General features: G+C 45.7%; 1 non-coding gene across 1 annotated transcript; it reads right to left on the bottom strand.

The window, feature by feature from the left end:
* Positions 1 to 19,411: 19,411 nt before the first annotated feature.
* On the bottom strand, positions 19,412 to 19,483 carry TRNAW-CCA (transfer RNA tryptophan (anticodon CCA)). Its single transcript has one exon. It is a non-coding gene; the product is annotated as a tRNA-Trp (tRNA).
* Between the last annotated feature and the right edge of the window lie 2,898 nt (positions 19,484 to 22,381).

Genomic DNA, 22,381 nt, shown 5'->3' with positions numbered 1-22,381 from the left:
CGGAACGACAGTGGCATGTACGCACCCAATCAAGGGCACAATGCTTGTGGGAGACAAAATGTTTTGAGGTTCACTTCACCTACAGCCTTTGTGAGCTCTGCTCCCCAACACCTTTCTCTGTATTTTTCAGATGAATCCAAAAAGGCGGCCATCAGCTCTCACAATATATTTTGGTCAACTACAATAATATTGCACCTCTCATCCATTAATTAATATAACATCACCTGTGAACTTGTCAAGTAAACCAGTCATCACGTGGTTCAGCCACCCCTGCAGGTGCTTCACGTATGAACAGGTACCTGGAGTCAAGAGAGACCATAGAGCTCTGGGAAATTTGGCCCATTCAGCAGAAATCACTTTGAACTCATCTCCTCCCCCATCCCCTCCCATACACACACTCTCAAAAAGATGATGTCTGAGGAACAGCAGTTTTCTTTGACTGATTCAAGTGCTGTGAATAATCTCGAAGCGCCGGAAAACACGTTGGGACGGTAGGAGGAAAAATGAGCTTCCTTTATCTTTGACTCCTCCTCTCATCAATCAGACAAGCAAGCTCCTTCGGAAGCAAGCTCCCTGTGCGCCCAAGAGAGCTCTGGGTGATGCATATTTAACACACAAGTCAGTGGTGAACAGCTGTAACTTCTGGGTGCAGACACCCAACCAACACCAGCTTGGAGGGCCTGCCCCCGGGTCTCAGGGCTCACCCTCCCCACCTTCCAGCGCCACCCTGCTGGTCCACAGCCTCCTTAGTGTTGCGACTCTTTGCCCACGTACCTTGGAGGGTAATAGATGGCATTCGATCACGTTTGCCTCTGTGGATCCGATTCGTCCCCATTCGTGCTCCCTCGTTTGGATTTATCTCAGGCTTGACTTTTGTCTGCTCCTCATTCACTGCTGAGAACAGCACCATTTTCTGGTTTTCTTGCTGGTCTGAGTGCCCCACCCCCGGTTCTATCAAGCATGGACCTCAGTGTGTCTTCTGAACAAGAAAATGGGACCATATTTCCTGCTTGCGTCAGATTTTGCTTCCAGCACGTGTAACTCAGGGCACCTGGGGCAGACCTCCCTCAAGTTTATGGCCCCGCGTGACACAGCTCCCCCCCCCCCCCGGGGCTGGCTTGTGACATTTTGGCAAAGTGATAGGTAAGCAGCAAACCCACATCGCACATGAGCTGCGTCAGGACCAAGGCTACGTCTAATGGACAGCTGCAGAGAAACACACACGCATTTTGTCAGGGCCAGGGGCTTCCCAGGTGGCGTTAGTGGTAAGGAACCCACCTGCCAGTGAGGGAGACAAGAGAGATGCAGGTTTAATCCCTGGGTCTGGAAGATCCCTGGAGGAGGGCATGGCAACCCACTCCAGTGTTCTTGCCTGGAGAACCCCATGGACAGAGGAGCTGTAGGGCTACAGTCCATGGGGTTACAGAGAGTCAGACACAACTGAGTGCACACACACACACGCACGCACACACACACACGCACATGCACACACGCACACACACGCACACATGCACACGCACACACACACGCACACACACACACGGTTAGATGCCCATGTGTGTGCCCTCTGCCCCTACAAAACAACAACAAAAAAATCCACAAAGGCCAAATGAATACCATGATTGAAATAACTTGTTGACTGGCTTTTGAAAACTGGGGAATCCTTCAAGATTAAAACTAAGAATGATTGCCTAAGTCATGAAACACAATAGTCTAAAAACCTCGGAGACCCATAAAAACATGTTAGGATTCAATTCACAGTACGGGAATGAAACTCAAGAAGCCCGCTAATCCTGTCTGGACTCTACTCCAGAGGCGTTATCTCGTTTTAAAGACCGTTCCCCTCACCGTCCCAGCAGAAGGAATTTCATAGTTCCTTACACAGTAGCTGCACAATTAACGTTTGTACTAAACAACTTATTATTGACATGCTAGACTGATTCTCACAGTCAATCTATTTTCCTCTGAGAACTAATCCTGTCATACTTTAAAAAAGTCACTTAGCAAGTTCTTCCATTAAATATAACCTTGAGACGTCCCTGGTGGTCCAGTTGTTAAGACTCTAGGCTCCCAATGCAGGGGCCTTGGGTTCGATCCCTGGTCTGGGAACTAAGATCCAGCATGGCAGGATCACCCATCACTTTGCCAAAGAGAAAGTAAAGAAAATTGATTAAATAAGTAAACAAACAAATCTAAACTTAATATCATGTGTTGCAGCGTCACTCTGCCTTCCTCTTATTTTCTCCAAAAATGGCGGGGCCCATTTAATCACGACTAATGCCATTTCTTATACCAGAAAGCATAACCTTGGTCCCTCTCCAATCTTTTATTCTGTTAGTTTAGCGGCTCAGACCCTTGGCTCTTCTCTTGCAAGCCTTTGTTTCAAACTTCATTCCCACCTCCACTTCCTGGGTTCTGCACAGTCGCTGTGATGCTCTTGCGCAATGACCAGAGGACAACAGAACATTCTGGTAAGTTCTGGCCTCTTTGGAAATAACACGTCTCTCCTGGGTTGCTAAACTCTCCACTCCTATTCGTCCTTCCTCAGACACTCCCTGGTTTTTCTCAAAGTTGCACAACGTGGCTGATTCACACTCGGCTCAGTGTGCAAACACCACACAGCCTATGACATTTCTACTGGCTCCACATGAGAAATGTGAGCTTCTTGGCAAAACATGGATGGGCGAGGTTTTACTTCCAGTCTCTGCCGCCGAATGCCAACTGTCCTCTCATTCTCTCCTGAAAAGATTTGAGACTCATTCACAAATTCACAGCTCACTCTTGGAGAAAGTCTCATTTCAACAGGGTCCTAAGCTTTTGACCAAATCCATGTGGCCCCTCCATGGAAGTGCTTCCTCCAAGATCATGCCAACTCTACCTTCACGTCATGCTACTTCTAACCACACGTTCACTCAGTTCCAGTCCCTTCACGTGAACTAGGTCCAGGCCTCCCAGACTGCGCTGGATCTTGCATGAGGCCACTGTGAGTGGCAACTTTCTCCCTGTTCTATACCCAATCTTCTCAGCTTTCCCGGTTTTAGGATTTCATATGCTGAGTGTGTGCTAAATCGCTTCAGTCATATCTGACTTTGTGCAACCTTAGGGACTGTAGCCTGCCAGGCTCCTCTGTTCATGGGACTCTGCAAGAATACTAGAGTGGGTTGCCATGCTCTCTTCCAGGAGATCTTCTTGACCCAGGGATCAAACCCCCATCTCTTGTGTCTCCTACAATGGCAGGTGGGTTCTTGACCACTAGCTCTGCCTGGGAAGACCAAAGATTCCTTGGTCTTTCTAACTTTTTTGGGGTCTTTCTAAAGACCCAAATTTAGAAGTGGGTCTTTCTAGATCTCTCACTGCTAGGAGCATCATCTCTAACTTCATAGAAATCATGAAAACCAAAACCTGGGCATAACACAGGCCCCTTCCTGCATCCCCTTGGTTTCGTCCCCTCATCACCTCTTACTACCAGCCATGCCCTCCTCCTCTCCCCAGTCCCAGGAGGGCTCCAGCCTCCAGCACTCAGTACCCACACAGCAAGTTCTCAATGAATATTTGCTGAGTGACTCTCAGGGACGACGGTTGCATCAACTCACATCTTTCTCTGTAAGTAATTAAATCATCAAAAAATAATCTTGTGATGTGTAATTGTTTTGTACCCCCTCTTGCATTCTCTCAAATCAACCACTTTGGTGGAATCATCTTTTATCGGCATCGGATGCTTTCTAAGTAGTGGGTCACATGAAGAAAAGCACACAGGCTTCATCAATTTTTACGGCAAATAATGAGTCGGGCAAACTTGAGTTCGTTGTGAAGGTCATACAGACACAAACGGAAGGCAAAAGCACAAAGAGAGAGTTCCGATCTTTCTATCCGTAATCCTAGATTCATAAACTTTTTGTGTTTGCCTTAAACAGGTCGTAGTCATGTCATTAAAGCCATTTGGCTTCACACACATTACCTGCCCCCACCCCTGCCCTGGTCTCAACCTCACACACGCGTGATGAAGGTGGCTGAACGTGCTCACGGGGAAGAAGACACTGTAGGTGAGTGGACAGCACCCTGGGTGTAAAACACGGCTGCCCCTGACCCTTCCAACCATCCCATATGCATACGTAACAAGCAGGACTCCAGGAGGTCGTCTGGGTGCTGGAGACTAAGGGCTACCTGCTCCCTCCCCTGCCCAGGGCTCACTGACTGCTACCATCAGGCCCTGGATCAGACTGCTACCGCCAGGCCTTTGTCTTGGACACAGACAACAAGAGTGAAGCCGTAGTTGGGACGCAAACACTGATGGCCCCTTGCTGGCTCCATGGGACGCGCTGAAACCCTGACAGGCGTGATTTTGTTGCGGTAAACATCTGAATCATCTTGGCATTCAGGAAGAAATGACCCAAGCCAGCGGGTAACCAGGATGAAGACAAATGGCCATGAGGCTCCGGGAGAGCCCTAGGCTCACGGCCTCAGGCCTTCAAGACCCGTTGTCATCCCTCATCTGCCCACACTCAGCGGTGAGCACTACACCTCTCACTCCTGACTATTTGATGATGCTGCACAAATTACTCAGTGCTCCCACATATATTTGTCAATAATCTTTATGGTAATATTGCAACTTGAATATGATCATTATTTTTTCCAGTTTCTAGCTGAAGATAGGACTACGATAGGATAATGGATTGTCTAATATTACATGATAGTAGTAAGGATGGTTACTAATCTATTGGCTACTTTTTATCTCATATTCATTTTCTTCTGGCCTGATAAACACCTGGCTAAGTAGGCTGGAGAAGATTCTTGAGAGTACCTTGTTCAGCAAGGAGATCAAACCAGTCAGTCCTAAAGGAAATCAACCCTGGCCACCTGATGTGAAGAACCGACTCATTGGAAAAGACCCTGATGCTGGGAAAGATGGACGGCAGAAGGATAAGGGGGCAACAGAGGATGAGATGGTTGGATGGTGTTACCGACTCAATGGACATGAGTTTGAGCAAGCTCTGGGAGACAGTGGAGGACAGGGAAGCCAGGCAATGGGGTCTCAAAGAGTCAGACATGACTTAGTGACTGAACAAGTCAGCTGCCATGATATCATTTTATAGAGCAGGAAAGAGACACGAGGAGGTCAAGGTCAAGTGACTGGTTCAAGGTCGAATAGCTAAGGAGTGTCAGAGCCAGGATTTGTGCTCAGAGCCCATGTTGGTTTGATTTTAGCTCACTTCCTCCAAGTTTATTTAGCCCAATCTCCTTTGTAGCCTTTGGGAACCTGAGAATTTAGAGATTGATTATATCCTTTGCAGCCAAAGATGGAGAAGCTCTATACAGTCAACAAAAACAAGACCAGGAGCTGACTGTGGCTCAGATCATGAACTCCTTATTGCTAAATTCAGACTTAAATTGAAGAAAGTAGGGAAAACCACTAAGCCATTCAGGTATGACCTAAATCAAATCCCTTATGATTATATAGTGGAAGTGAGAAAGAGATTTAAGGGACTAGATCTGATAGATAGAGTGCCTGATGAACTGTGGACAGAGGTTCATGACATTGTGCAGGAGGCAGTGATCAAGACCATCCCCATGGAAAACAAATGCAGAAAAGCAAAATGGCTGTCTGAGGAGGCCTTACAAATAGCTGTGAAAAGAAGAGAGGCGAAAAGCAAAGGAGAAAAGGAAAGATATACCCATTTGAATGCAGAGTTCCAAGAACTAGCAAGGAGAGATAAGAAAGTCTTCCTCACTGATCAATGCAAAGAAATAGAGGAAAACAACAGAATGGGAAAGACTAGAGATCTCTTTAAGAAAATTAGAGATACCAAGGGAACATTTCATGCAAAGATGGGCTCGATAAAGGACAGAAATGGTATGGACCTAACAGAAGCAGAAGATATTAAGAAGAGGTGGCAAAAATACACAGAAGAACTGTACAAAAAAGATCTTTATGACCCAGATAATCATGATGGTGTGATCACTCACCTAGAGCCAGACATCCTGGAATGTGAAGTCAAGTGGGCCTTAGAAAGCATCACTACGAACAAAGCTAGTGGAGGTGATGGAATTCCAGTGGAGCTGTTTCAAATCCTGAAAGATGATGCTGTGAAAGTGCTGGACTCAATATGCCAGCAAATTTGGAAAACTCAGCATTGCCTACAGGACTGGAAAAGGTCAGTTTTCATTCCAATCCCAAACAAAGGCAATGTCAAAGAATGCTCAAACTACCATACAATTGCACTCATCTCACATGAGTAAAGTAATGCTCAAAATTCTCCAAGCCAGGCTTCAGCAACACGTGAACCGTGAACTTCCAGATGTTCAAGCTGGTTTTAGAAAAGACAGAGGAACCAGAGATCGAATTGCCATCATCCGCTGGATCATGGGAAAAGCAAGAGAGTTCCAGAAAAACATCTATTTCTGCTTTATTGACTATGCCAAAGCCTTTGACTGTGTGGATCACAATAAACTGCAGAAAATTCTGAAAGAGATGGGAATACCAGGCCACCTGACCTGCCTCTTGAGAAACCTGTATGCAGGTCAGGAAGCAACAGTTAGAACCGGACATGGAACAACAGACTGGTTCCAAATAGGAAAAGGAGTACGTCAAGGCTGTATATTGTCACCCTGCTTATTCAACTTAGATGCAGAGTACATCATGAGAAACGCTGGGCTGGATGAAGCACAAGCTGGGATCAAGATTGCCAGGAGAAATATCAATAACCTCAGATATGCAGATGACACCACCGTTATGGCAGAAAGTGAAGAAGAACTAAAAAGCCTCTTGATGAAAGTGAAAGTGGAGAGTGAAAAAGTTGGCTTAAAACTCAACATTCAGAAAACGAAGATCATGGCATCTGGTCCCATCACTTCATGGCAAATAGATGGGGAAACAGTGGAAACAGTGTCAGACTTTATTTTGGGGGGCTCCAAAATCACTGCAGATGGTGATTGCAGCCATGAAATTCAAAGACACTTACTCCTTGGAAGGAAAGTTATGACCAACCTAGATAGCATGTTGAAAAGCAGAGACATTACTTTGCCAACAAAAGTCCATCTAGTCAAGGCTATGGTTTTTCCAGTAGTCATGTATGGATGTGAGAGTTGGACTGTGAAGAAAGCTGAGTGCTGAAGAATTGATGCTTTTGAACTGCGGTGTTGGAGAAGACTCTTGAGAGTCCCTTGGACTGCAAGGAGATCCAACCAGTCCATTCTAAAGGAGATCGGTCCTGGGTGTTCTTTGGAAGGACTGATGCTAAAGGTGAAACTCCAATACTTTGGCCACCTGATGCAAAGAGTTGACTCATTGGAAAAACCTCTGATGCTGGGAAGGATTGGGGGCAGGAGGAGAAGGGGGCGACAGAGGATGAGATGGCTGGATGGCATCACCGACTTGATGGACATGAGTGAACTCCGGGAGTTGGTGATGGACAGGGAGGCCTGGCATGCTGCGATTCATGGGGTCATAGAGTCGGATATGACTGAGCGACTGAACTGAACTGAACTGAACTGTAGCCAAACCTTTATTCTCTTGAATACCCTATACAACCAGTCTGGCAGCTGGCCTTGTCTGCGGTTGGCCATGGCATTAGGTAAGCTCTAATTTTCTAGTGGCACTGTGACGTACCAAAATATTTCCCATAGGAAGGGACTGACATCATCAAAATGGCACATGTGGACTTTTCAGCATCATGGTTCTGGCAAGGAGAACAACTTTGTCTTGGGTGTTCCATTGAACTTATCTACATACTTGCAGTCTGAAGGATTATTATCTCCATCCCACACCCAGACACTTGTTTGGAAAATAAATATTCTTTGTCTTTCCCTAGAAGATTCTGGGTCTTGGCTTATCAACAATTCAAAGCAACAATAAACTGTTGAGTACCTGCTCATTGTTAGGCATGGTGCTAAGTATTTTAATATTTATTTTATTACATTCTCTTAATAACCTGATAAAGTAGTGTTTGTTCTTATTTCACACATTAAGTGATGAATCTATTTGCAGGGCAGGAATAGAGACTCATATATAGAGAGTAGACTTTGGACACGGAGAGGGAAGGAGAGGGTAGGATGGATTGAGAGAGCAGCATTAAAATGCATACATTACCATGTGTAAAATAGATTAGTGGTGGGAAGTATAACACAGGGCGCCAACCTGGTGCTCTATGACAATCTAGAGGGGTGGGATAGGGCGGGGGTGGGGGAAGGCTCAAGAGGAAGGGGACATATGCACACTCGTGGTTGATTGCTGCTCTTGTATAACAGAAGCCAACTCTAGTGTTTTAAAGCAATTATTGTCCAATTAAAATTTAACTTTAAAAAGGAAACAAAAGAATTTGCATGTTCTCATAAAGCTATTAATAATAAGTATCAATTTAAGATTCAAGCATGGATTTTCTGATTTTAAGCATATACACCTTTCCATTCTTACTCTGATAAGTCATGTAATTTAGCAATATGTACTGTTTAAGATTCTTAAAACTACCATAGTCTTGGATCCCAAATTCTGCTTCCAATTATTCATCATAAAGGAATAATCAGAGATAGTCTTAAATCTGTATGCCCAAGTTATACACAACAGAAGTATTTATAATTGCAAAAATGGAAAATAATGTGTCTAATAGCAAAAATATTTAAACATCTCCTTAATCTGCATTGTTTAATATTATGGAGTCATGTTTCTGAAGATATGACAAGGCATTTAATGACATGAGAAAATACCCAACTACAGCAGGCAGAAAAGCAGAGACCGCAAAGCTCTGTGTGGGTGTCTGTTACGAGGAAGCGAGGTCTGCAGATGCTCCCTTCCCCATAAACATCGATATCCAGCAAAACCGGTCTTTCATTGAAATATGAAATTTCATGGATGAAAAATCCATGCACTGGGTTCAGATGAGGCCAGATGTTGCCTGTCCAGTATCTCAAGCCTAGAAAGATGAGTTAATCCTTGAAGGCAACAACTCCGAACTTGTATCAAATTCAGCTGCTTTGATTCTGTAAATCACAACGGTTAAAACCAAGGAGATGAGAAGAGTCTTGGCCTGGCCCCCATGTCTCTGAAAAAGAAACAGTATGGCAGGCTGACGGATAAGACCTAAGGGTTGCCCAGCTACGGAAAGCACAGAGCACTGGGTGATTCCGAAGACCTGCTTGCAACTTTTCTCAAAGATGCAACAAAAACTCCCAATCGATTTGGGGAGAAACTGTGTATATGCTCGTCAGTTCAGTTCAGTTCCGTCACTCAGTCGTGTCCGACTCCGTGCTCCGTTGCTTGCTTGCTCCCAGCTCTGTGAGACCCCATGGACTGCAAGCCTCCAGGCTCCTCCTCCGTGGGATTCTCCAGGCAAGAATACTGCAGCGGGTTTCCATTTCCTCCTCCAAGGGATATCCCCCACCCAGGGATCAAACCCCAGTCTCCTTCATGGGCAGGCAGATTCTTTACCACTGAGCCCCCTGGGAAGCCCCAGAGATCTACACTGAAACACTGTAAATAAACATGCATGAATAAAACATGCTAGCCTGGTATCTCTTTGTGAAAGAATTATGACTAATTGTTCTTAATTTTTTCTAATTTTTCCTATGTTTTCTAATTTCCATGGAAGACTTTGTAACATTATTATAAAATAGAAACAGTAAATATACTATTTTAAAAGAAAACAACTCCTACTAGTATTTCAGGCAAGCAGATGTCAAGGTGCTTCCACTCCAAAAGGCTTCTGGGAACACCCTTCTCTTTGCTGCTCCCCTACTCAGGGAGCAGGGAGGCAGTGTTAGAATAAAGAGCTTGCTGTGTGACCTTGGAGAAGTCACATTCCCTCTCTGGGCCTCAGCAGGTTTTTCTGCAAAATGAACAGCTTAGATCAGTGAGCTCCATCCCAAGCCTGAGTCCAGAGCCTCCCTCAGTGGCCTCCAGCGAGAACTGTCTTTCAACATGAAATGAGATCCGGCCCTCCCCCATGACTGGAGAGGAAAATATTTATGAATTAGTCTGTAGTTTAGAAATGGATCCCTGTCTGGGAACACAGAACCATAAACCCCACTGGCAAATTAGAGTCCATTATCAGACACTGTAGCAGCAAGCTCAGCCTAGTGGTAATTGTGTCTGCAATAAGAAGGCGGTGAGGGCCACTTTAGGCCATTTGCTACATGAATCAATCATCATTAAAATCTAGCAGCAGAGTAGATGTGGAAAGGAGGCCGCGTTATCAATGGCCGATGCGAGCAAAAATCCATCAAGAGGCTCACAGGGCCGTGACACACGATCGGGGGCTCTGGTCAGCTCACTGATGTCACCTGTCACTCAGGAAGATCCAGCAAGACTGCCTGCAGTTCTGTTTTGGAGTCCCTAGTGGCCTTAAATAACGTCATCCTGCTTGGCCACAGAGTGCCAATTTCATGTAAATACTGAGCCTCCTCCCTGGTTCTTGATGAGGCATTTCAGGGTGCCCTGTGCCTTGGTGTTCTCCAACGAATTTTAGGTGCCTTAAATTAATGTGAATTTATTCTTTAACAGTTCTAGAGGACAGATGTCTGAAAGCAAGGTGTCAATGGGCCACATCCCCTCTGAAGTCTCTAGAAAAAACCCTTGCCTTTTTCTGCGTCCATCACCCCAGGTGTCCCTGGCTGGTGGTGGTTGTTGCTGAGTCGTTCAGTTGTGTCTGACTCTTTTTCAGCTCCATGGACTGCAGCCGCCAGCCTCCTCCATTGCAGAAGCCTGACCCCAACCTCTACCTCTGTCTGCGTACAGCCTTATCCTCTGTGTCTCCTTTCTTACAAGGACACTTGTCTTTGGATTAGGGTCCACCTTAGCCCAGTATGCCTGTACCCTAACTTGCTTACACCTGCAAAGACTCTGTTTTCAGAAAGGTTATATGCTGAGGCTCCCAGTGGACATGAAGTGGAATACACTATTAAACTCACCACTCTGAGATAAGCCAGGGTTCGGTTTTCATTTTGGTCATCCTTCACCCGTCTAACCTGTGATAGTAGACAGGTTAACACCTAGAACTAAAACAGCCCTTACCGTGTGCCAGAGATACATCTGTCTATGTGCATTAACTCATTTATTTATTACCACGAGTAAGTACTCTTTTTATCTTCCTTCTCCAAATGTGGACTAAAGGAACACAGAGGTTAAGTAACGTGCCTAAGGTCACATAGGAAGAGGCAGGGTCAGCACCTGAACCAAGACAGGGTAGTTCTGAAGCCTGTGCTCGTCACCACGCATCTTGCTGCTGAAGAAGTTACAGAATTCACAGAATCCTTTTGTGTAAATACCCAGGAATAGGATTACTGGATCATATGGCAGGAAGATCTGAACCAAGAGGAGACTGGGCACACAATGCCAAATGTGTGTAAGGAGGTAATATGTCTCCATTAAAATAATATTGAGTTTGTAATAACAAGAGAAAATGCATATGCTGTGGGTTTTTTTTATTATTTCCCCATTTTTATGATTCTTTCTCTTTGTTTTCTATGGAAGTATATTTGATCCAAAATATTATATCAGTTTCAGGCATACAACTCAGTGACTTGATATTTTTGTAGAATATACTCCATATGAAGTTGCTGTGGAATATATGTGCTGTACACTACATTCTTGTAACTCACCTATTTCATAGCTATTAGTTTGCGCCTCTGTTAAGAGGATGACCCTTCACTTATTTTGTCCCTCCCTCTACCTTTACGCTCTCTAAGAGCTGAAAGTTAGGATATAAAGTGGCTTAAATAACACGTTAGACTAGATTTGTAAATGACAGAAAAGAGAAAATTTTACATCAAAATGCTCACGGCAGCTCTTTTAGAGGAACTGAGTGTGTTTTTGCTTTCTCTTTTTTCCTACCTTTTTGGATACTGCAACTTCTATAACAAGCATAAGTTACTTTTTAACTGGAGTAAAGATAATATGAGCATCTATAATGCAGACTAGTATTAATAATAATGCAAGCGGTATTCTCATGGAAGGACAGATGGGAAAAGATAAAGATGAGTCGGGGCCCCCCAGGTGCCTTAGCGGTAAAGAACCTGCCTGCCAGTGGAGGAGACCGGGTGCTGTCCCTGCACCAGAGAGATCCCCTGGAGGAGGAAATAGTAACCCATTCCAGTGTTCTTGCCTGGAGAATCCCAAGGACAGAGGAGCCTGGTGGGCTACAATCCATGGGCCACAAAGAGTCAGACACGACTGAGCGACTGAGCGTGCACACACACACACACACACACGCTATTAGCCTATCACCACAGGGAAGACTGAGCTGAAAGATGACCAATGAAAATCAGTCCTGATCTTCATATCAAAGATACCCTAAGATCCAAAATAGAACACACCATGGACTTGCCTTGCATTTAATCACTAAATTCAGGTTTGACTTTGGTACTCACTAGACAAGCATCTGCTAAATGAGTGGACATCTGAGCTAAATAAACACAGGGCGTGAACTCATGGGGAAGTCGGTGTGCAGGGAAATGGAGTGAATGGCTGAACGGAAAATGTCTTTCTCAGGAAATAGTTCAAAGCCCCTTCTCTGTTTCCTAGAAATCCCAAGGGAAGCTGGTGACTTAATATCATTGACTCCACTTTGCAAGGCTGTGGACTAGACTTTACCTTTCAGCTATAGATGATGGAGTCTCAAATGAAAAACAAAAATCATTAGGCTGAGGCTCAAACCAACAGAAATTAGATTGACCTAAATCGATGCCCAGAAAAATGGCTTTCCCTCTGGACAAATGCTGAAATAAGAACCTTGTTGATTTAAAGGACAAACTGTCCTTCAGTTCAGAGAACTGGGAGAGTTTTCATCTAGAAGAAATGCTTTACAAATTAAACCCCCTTCCCCCCCCCCCGCCTTCCTTAAACAGAAAGGCTGATTTGTGTTTATGACTACATAGCATCAGTGACCAGCCAGGATGGCTTTGTGGTTCTGAGTTAGCGTCACAGAGCTCAAAATTTGGGACCCACTGAGCTAGTCAGGTTGCTTTGGCCATGGATACCTTGAAATTTATTACTGGATATAAAGCATACATTCCCATCTTTTGACTTGCAGGACTGGCTATTGAAAGGCGCCCATCCTTGTGAGTGAAGTAAAAGTCTCTCAGTCATGTCCCACTTTGCTGCTGCATGGAGTGTGCAGTCCATGGGATTCTCCAGGCCAGAATACTGGAGTGGGTAGCCATTCCCTTCTCCAGGGGATCTTCCCAACCCAGGGACTGAACCCAGGTCTTCCCCAGGTCTCCCACAGGCAGATTCTTCACCATCTGTATCACCAGGGAAACCCAAGAATACAGGAGTGGGTAGCCTATCCCTTCTCCAGCGGATCTTCCTGAGTACACCCCTTAGTCATACGATTATTCATTCTCCCAGCAACCCAGAGAGGGCTTCCCAAGTGGTACTAGTGGTAAGGAACCAGCCTACCAATACAGGAGACATATGAAGAGATATGGGTTCGATCCCCGGGTCAGGAAGAGCCTCTGGAGGAGGGCATGACACCCCCCTCCAGTATTCTTGCCTGGAGAATCCCCATGGACAGAGGAACCTTGCAGGCTACCGTCTAGAAGTGACTTAACACACCCACATGCGTGCATGCACGCACACACACACAATGACCCAGAGACCAGAGGCCTGCTTCGTTCCCACAACCAGCGCATGTGAAGATGCAACTCTGACTAGGGCCTGATGGCGCCAAGTTGGCCACTGGTGACCAGGAGCAGACTGATCAGCCTCTAGGATCCCCAGGCATGCCTGTTTCCCAAGTGGACCCCCAAGTGATTCTGCTCAAGGTATTACATCAGTGCTCCAGGGTACCATGGAGCACAGACCTGGGCCAGCCTTTATGAACAAACATCACAGGTGTCCCACTGCAGGGAAGCGTCTAATCCCATCAGATGAAATCTTGATCAGAGCCAGGCTTCCCTGGCATAGACATCTGATATGCTTATATTCACTCATTCAACAAAATTTTGGCAGGGACTGTATGTACAAAGCACTGAGTCAGATGTTAAAGACATCAAGATCACAGTGCATAGAAAGAGGCAGAGATCTTTCTCAAGCCTTTCTCAAGCGTAGCAGGAAAGCTTTTGCATGTGTACAGGTGCTAAGCTGTGTCTGACTCTTTCCTACCCCATGGACTGCAGCGCAACAGACCTCCCTGTCCCTCACTACCCTCACTATCTCCTGGACTTTGCCCAGGTTCATGTCCATTGAAGATCTTGACATCCGGTCCCATTGCTTCATGCAGATAGATGGGGAAACAATGGAAACAGTGACAGACTTTATTTTCTTGGGCTCCAAAATCACTGCAGACGGTGACTGCAGCCATGAAATTAAAGATGCTTGCTCCTTGGAAGAAAAGCTATCGCCAAACTAGACAGCATATTAAAAAGCAGAGACATTGCTTTGCAGACAAAGGTCGGTCTAGTCAAAGCTATGGTTTATCCAGTGGTCATGTATGGATGCGAGAATTGGACTATAAAGCAAACTGAGCACCAAAGACTTGATGCTTTTGAAATGTGGTGTTGGACAAGACTCTTGCGAGTCCCTTGGACTGCAAGGAGATCCAACCAGTCCATCCTAAAGGAAAGCAGTTCAGTTCAGTTCAGTTCAGTCGCTCAGCCGTGTCCGACTCTTTGCGACCCCATGAATCGAAGCACGCCAGGCCTCCCTGTCCATCACCAGCTCCCGGAGTTCACCCAGACTCGCGTCCATCGAGTCAGTGATGCCATCCAGCCATCTCATCCTCGGTCATCCCCTTGTCCTCCTGCCCCCAATCCCTCCCTGAGTCAAAGTCTTTTCCAATGAGTCAACTCTTCGCATCAGGTGGCCAAAGTACTGGAGTTTCAGCTTTAGTATCATTCCTTCCAAAGAAATCCCAGGGTTGATCTCCTTCAGAATGGACTGGTTGGATCTCCTTGCAGTCCAAGGGACTCTCAAGAGTCTTCTCCAACACCACAGTTGAAAAGCATCAATTCTTCGGTGCTCAGCCTTCTTCACAGTCTGACTCTCACATCCATACATGACTACTGGAAAAACCATAGCCTTGGCTAGATGCACCTTAGTCAGCAAAGCAATGCCTCTGCTTTTGAATATGCTGTCTAGGGTTGGTCATAACTTTTCTTCCAAGGAGTAAGCGTCTTTTAATTTCATGGCTGCAGTCACCATCTGCAGTGATTTTGGAACAGTCCTGAATATTCATTGGAAGGACTGATGCTGAAGCTGAAGTTCCAATACTTTGGCCACCTAATGAGAAGAACTGACTCACTGGGAAAGACCCTGATCCTGGGAAAGTTTGAAGGCAGGAGAAGAAGGGACGACAGAGGATGAGGTGGTTGGATGGCATCACCAACTCAATGGACATGAGTTTGAATAAGCTCAGGCAGTCAGTGATGGACAGGGAGGCCTGGCATGCTGCAGTCCATGGGGTCGCAAAGAGTCAGACATGACTGAGCATATAACATAATATATACATTTTAGAAAACTTAATGAATTTTTGCTTAGCTAAAAAGCTTATGGCATTTTGGTTCCACTTGTTTGACTAGTTTGACTAAATACAAATAGAATATTAGATTTCCAATTTATATTCACTCAAAACTTTGATATAGTTCCCTTTCTTCTGGCATCTAGTATTACTGCTAAAAGCAAAGAAAGCTTATCATTTTAGTGATTTAAAAAAAATTGAATGAGGTTTGAAACTTCTAATCCAATTCTGAGAATATAAAGAAAAACAAACAAGAGGAAGAGACATAAACTGACATTTACAATATGCCTGTTCTAGACTGGGGGAGGCGCCTAACCCAGATAGGAAAGAGGCTGGGGAAAAAGTGTCTGAGGAGAAGATGGCTAAACTGTGTTCTGAAGCTCAGTGCTCTCCTAGAGGCGAGCTCCAGAGACGGAGGGAAGCTGCCAGGGTAAGTACGGATAAGAGACTACACATCTTCCCAGCACCTCGAGTCTAGAACCATAAGACACAGGGGCTCCAGATAATAGGATTTATGGCACAGAATCAGAGGATTGCTTTCATGTCCACTAGAAGGCAGTGAAAGTGAAAGCCACTCAGTCGTGTCCGACTCTTGGCGACCCCATGGACTATAAAGGCCATGGAATTCTCCAGGCCAGAATTCTGGAGTGGGTAGCCTTTCCCTTCTCTAGGGGATCTTCCCAACCCAGGGATCGAACCCAGGTCTCCCGCATTGCAGGCAGATTCTCTTCCAGCTGAGCCACCAGGGAAGCCCAAGAATCCTGGAGTGGGTAGCCTCTCCCTTCTCCAGCAGATCTTCCTGAGCCAGAAATCAAACCAGGACCTCCTGCACTGCAGGTGGATTCTTTACCACCTGAGCTATGCGAGAAGCCCTGCCATGCCCCTAGGCAGCATTTGCAGGAACTGCAGCTCAATCCTGGGGCAATAATATAACAGAGGCTTGTAAGCTGGGAAGCCACAGTTCAACCGGCGACTTCAGGTACGGGTTTTATCACTCATCCGGTTAGCAATGCCTCCAGTCCTATGCCCCAGTCTGCACTTTCCACTTAATGAATAAAAAGAATGTGGATTCTTCCCTGGCTTAAGAGGATCATTTGGCTTGGCTGATTGCTTGGGTTTTGAACGGAGGAGAGAGGATCATCAGATTTTAGAACTTGCATCAGAGTGCGTGTTCGGGTCTAAGAAAAGCACTTCGCTTGTCTGGTTAAACAAGTTAAGCCGGTTGCACATGTTATATAATTGCACTGAAACAGGCCAAAATTGGCTAGATGTCGGCACTCTTTGAAGAAAAAACTAAGCATTATGAAGGTGGGTAAAAGCAAAGATCTGCGCTGGGTTAGAGAGGTTCATAAATTGGGGATTCCAAGAGAAGTGATGAAGAAATTAATTCTTCAAACAAAGGTCTTCCAAACACGCTGTCTTATAAAGCCAAGGGTGATGGTATATCTTGAAGGATTACAAAGAGAGTGCATTCTAGAAGGAAGTATTCCATTGGGGATCAAGGGGGACCATCTGTCTTTGAAAACTGATAGGTTAATGACTTAGGTGTAGAAGGGGACCAGAGTCCTTTGTTCAGCCAAACAGAATCAAGAGGCTACCTTGACCTTTATTTCTTTTTTTATTTTTCTTTCCCCTCAAACTAGCCCAGCTATACCCCATAGTTAATCTTAGAGTCCACTCCAAATTCACAGACTCAGAACCCCAAATCAGATTGTACCTCCATCTGCCACTAGTTAAAATATTTTTCTTAACATTTTCTTTTTTTAAAAGTGTTCTTGAACAATGATTCTCTTCCAGACATGATACTTAGAAAGCAGCATCTTTACGACTTCAGTTCTGATGAAGCAGAAGCCCAAGCGTTACGTTTCCCTTCAAAATGAAGAGGCAAAAATTAACTGGGAGAAAACGAAGGCTGTGTTTTCTTAAACAGTATTCAAAATGCAACTCTAAGAATCCAACATGTCTGGGTTATCTTGCCCGTCCCCAGCATGGATCTTGCAAAGAAGACAGATGGAAAAGTCTCCTGGGTTTCAGGGACATCCATTTTAAGGGGATTTTACGAAACCGTAAAGTCCAAATCTGCTGACACGCCAAGCGTCATCTCGGAAGGGAGATTCAGAGCCAACAGCGGCCCACGAAACAGCCCCACTCTGCATTCCTGTCGTGTGGTTGGGATGTTTCCTAGGACCTGTTCGTGATGCTCAGCGTCAGTGATGAAGTATTCTGTGGGGGAATCCCAGCTTCACACAGTGGAAACAAAATAAAGGATTCTATCTTTAAAACGCTGGTTTCTGTGGGTTTTTTCTTTTTTAACATCAAAGGAAGAAAACATCAATTATCCAAGGAAGTGAACTGGAAGCTACAGCTTCACAGCTTCCAGGAGCCCAAGCTGTCTCCAAAAGACAAGTCCACCTTGTTTCTCTCCAGCAAAGCAGTGACTGTCCTTCCGTTGCCGTCACACCCAACACACCAGCTTCATTACCCAGAGAATGAGCAGAACCATGAGCCCTGAGCACAGGGCCTTCCCAAGGCAGCCGGCCCCATGGGCCCTGGGTAAGCTCTCCACAGGGACACTAGGAAAAGAATCCTCCATGCAAAACTGCTTCATCAGTCTCACTCATACAAATGAGAAAGATAAAAGTGGAAAGACCTGAGACCTATTTCCTCCCGAGTGCACTAAAGAAAGGTATTCCACTAAAAAGGGTATTTCTGGGTTCCCGTCTACAGGTGACTCTCAGAGCGAGCAGCCAGGGAATGCGAACACACGGGTGTCGGGAGCTGGTTTTGTTTGGTGACTTTGCGCCACGTCTCTTCTGCCTGGGCTGAGTGTAACCTGCAGCCGCCTTGGTGATGGGCTAACACGTGAATCCAGGAAGCCCTCTGTCAGGACAACGGGGACCAGTAAACGACATTCAGAGGGACCTCATTTTAGGGAAGCAGTCAAAGGCCTCCATATCCATCTTTCTGGTCTAAAATATTTTCCTTAGAATGGCTCAGCATAGTGGACCAGTCTGGTTGTGGGGAGCCTCTTTCTCGGTCAGTTGGCAGGGAAGACGCCAGGACCCTGAAGAATAAGGTGGGGCCTCTGATAGGGACCCTCACCAAAGAGTGCGCGGCACTGAACGTCTGACCTCCCCCAGCTTGCTGGGGTCAGGAGAAGGGACTGTACCTTCCAAATTCAGGGGCAGTGGAACAGAGTTGGGGGTGGTCTGGGGGGTGTCTCTGTCGCAAGGAGCAGCAATGGTCGCCACAGGACTGAAACACGGCAAGGGAGGGGCCCCTGTTCCTGGGCGGGTCTGACTGTGGACAGCTCAGCAGTATTGACGAGAGGCAGGCTTGGGTCCACCTTTTACTTTGTCAACTCAGCCTTGATGATAGTTCAGAGGAAACGGGAATTGAAACTGAAATACTCTCTGTTGTTCACCTTCATGGAAAGGAAGGGAGTTACCATTCCTTCCTTCCTCTTAAAACAATCTGAAACAGAGGAAAAAAGCAGCCCCTGGACCAGAGATGGGGCTGAAAAGGATTCAGTGAGGTTGGACTGTGTGAGGAGAGGATTCAAAGTGCTTTCAAATACATGCAACTCTGTTAAAGAACTTCATTAAGACCTCACGATGGAAGAGTGAAAAGGCAAGCCCCAGGCCAGAAGACAGGTGCAATAGATAAGTCCAACAAAAGCCTTAAAAACGAGAGTATATCCCAAAACGCCTTCCAATTGGTAAGGAAAGATTATCAGGTTTTAAAAGATGAACATAAGACTTGAAGCAGCGCTTTATAAGGTATACACATGACCAGCAAGCATATGAAAAGTTATTCAGCATCACAACCTAGGGTGAAGGTGAAGTTGCTCAGTTGTGTCTGACTCTTTGCGACCCCATGGACTGTAGCCTACCAGGCTCCTCTGTCCAGGGGATTCTCCAAGTAAGAATACTGGAGTGGGTTGCCATTTCCTTCTCCAGGGGACCTTCCCTACCCAGGGATCGAACCCAGGTCTCCCGCATTGGAGGCAGATGCTTTAACCTCTGAGCCACCAGGGAATACTCACAACCTAGACAGCATATTAAAAAGTAGAGATATTACTTTGCCAACAAAGGTCCATCTAGTCAAGGCTATGGTTTTTCCAGTAGTCATGTATGGATGTGAGATTTGGACTACAGGAAAAGCTGAGCACCGAAGAATTGATGCTTTCGAAATGTGGTGTTAGGGAAGACTCTTGAGAATCCCTTGGACTGCAAGGAGATCCAACCAGTCCATCCTAAAGGAAATCAGTCCTGAATATTCATTGGAAGGACTGATGCTGAAACTGAAGCTCCAATACTTTGGCCACATGATGCGAAGAACTGACTCATTGGAAAAGACCCTGATGCTGGGAAAGACGGAAAGCAGGAGGAGAAGGGGACAACAGAGGATGAGATGGTTGGATGGCATCACCAACTCAATGGATCACCGACACGATGGACATGAGTTTGAGCAAGCTCTGGCAGTTGGTGATGGACAGGGAGGCCTGGCGTGCTGCAGTCCATGGGGTTGCAAAGAGTCAGACATGACTGAACGACTGAACTGAACTCTTGACAGAAATCCAAGTGAAACCATGACTGAGGCATTATCAAATACTCCTTCATGCATGCATGCACCCACACACATACACACACATACACACACACACACAAGTCTATGATAACAGTGTTAAATGGGCTGCAACCACTTGAATCCAGTGTCACTGAGACTGTCCGTCATGCATACCCTTCCCCTCCAACCTCGTACTTGGGATGTGGAGAGGAAGCATGGAGACAAACCTGGGCCATCTCCCCTCCCCCTCTTCTCAGGTTTCAGCTGATGAGATCTGCGAATTCTCTCCCTTAGGGCGGCCGGTCGCACCAGAGCGTCTCAGGTCGCAGAGCGCACAGCGTGAGCGCTCGGTTCCTTCAGTCCTCTCCGACTCTGTGACCCCGTGGACTGCAGCCCACCAGGCTCCTCTGTCCATGGGATTTCCCAGTCAAGAATACTGGAGTGGGTTGCCATCTCCTCCTCCAGGGGATCTTCCCTACTCAGGGATCGAAGCCATGCCTCCTATGGAAACTGCAATGGCAGGTGGCTTCTTTACCGCTGAGCCACCTGGGAACCCATACTCAAGTATAAAGCTTCTTAGACATGCAGACCCCTGGCCCTGGCCCCAAAGACTCTGGTTTATTCAGTGGGGAAGGAACTCAGGTCTGTAGTTTTACCAAGAACTCCAGAAAGTTCTGATGGCCCACACAGCAAAAAAAAAACACAAGCTTAGACACCGACACTTCTGGCCTTGGACAGGACTCTGAATGCTAACTGGGTATTTCCAGGCAGGCTGACATGGTTTGCCCTCTCATTAAGGAGAGAAACCAGTTCCAGATGGCACCCCCCCGCCAAAGTATGAGATCTCTGGTGAGTTCTTCAAGAGAGGACTATTCTGAAAACACCTGGATTAAGTGGTGTTTAATTCACTGGTGTTTAAACGGATCCCCTAGGATCTTTCTTTTCTGGGGCATGTGGCATGTGGGATCTTAGTTCCCTGACCAGGTTTGAACCTGTGCCCCCTGCAGGAGAAACTCGTTCTTAACAGCTGGACCACCGGGGAAGGTGGCTCAGACAGTAAAGAATCTGCCTGCAAGGGAAGGTGGCTCAGACAGTAAAGAATCTGCCTGCAAGGCAGGAGACGGGGGTTTGATCCCTGGGTCGGGAAGATCCCCTGGAGAAGGGCATGGCAACCCCACTCCACTACTCTTACCTGGGAAATCCCATGGACAGAGGAGCCTGGTGGGCTACAGTCCATGGGGTCACAAAGAGTCAGGCACGACTGAGTGACTCACACTTTTACTTTAGGATCCATTAGATTCCACCTTTCTCTGGAAACCAAGAAACATGTAGGATCCTTAATTCATCTGAGAAAACAGCCGCTGTGGCATAGATTTCACTTCTGAGGTCATGTGCTACTTACCACTGGGAAAATGAGGAAGCTCTGGGAAGTGCAGTGAGAGATTTTCTTTTCTTTTGTTTGTTTAAAGTTTTTGCTTTTTAAAAAATTATTTCTCATTGATGTATAATTGATTTACAACATTGCATTAATTTCTGCTGCACAGCAAAGTGACTCAGTTATACATTCTTTTCATTACAGTTCATCTCAGGATATTTAAATTACGGTTCATCTCAGGATATTTAATATGCAAACTATTGCATACAGAACGGATAGACAATAAGGCCCTCCGGTACAGCACAGGGACTAGATTCAATATTCTGAGAGATTTTCTTCTAGGGAAATGATATTCGGGGAAATGTTTGCCAGTTTCTCTCTAGAGAGAGGTCTTAAGGCCATGACACAGACTGATAAGAAACTGGAAACTCCAAGTCAAAACTGGCACCTTGCCCCCGATTTGCATCAGTAAGCTGAGAAGGAGTTGTCAGATTCAGCTTTCTCCTTGTGTTCAATTATTTTATCAGATAAACGGTGTTCTCTGGGGAAAATAAATAAAAATGAGGGACATCCATCAGTTCACATGTTAAGTTTCTTTTAAATGTTGATACGCACACACACATATATATATAACATGTATAATGTACGTGTATATATATAATGTATATATATAACATGTATAATGTATATGTATATATATAATGTATATATATATAACATGTATTTATGTATGTATTTATACCTGGTGGCTTAGATGGTAAAGTGTCTGCTTGCAATGCAGGAAACCTGGGTTCGATTCCTGGGTTGGGAAGATCCCCTGGAGAAGGAAATGGCAATCCACTCCAGCACTCTTACCTGGAAAATCCCACGGACAGAGGAGCCTGATAGGCTACACCCCATGGGGTCGCAAAGAGTTGGACACGACTGAGCGACTTCACTTATTTATATTTTAGGGACTTCCCAGGTGGCTCAGTGGTAAAGGACCCACCTG

Source organism: Ovis canadensis, chromosome 20 (assembly GCF_042477335.2).
Source record: "Ovis canadensis isolate MfBH-ARS-UI-01 breed Bighorn chromosome 20, ARS-UI_OviCan_v2, whole genome shotgun sequence".
NCBI classification, from domain to species: Eukaryota; Metazoa; Chordata; class Mammalia; order Artiodactyla; family Bovidae; genus Ovis; species Ovis canadensis.
This window is presented reverse-complemented; position numbering and strand designations above follow the sequence as displayed.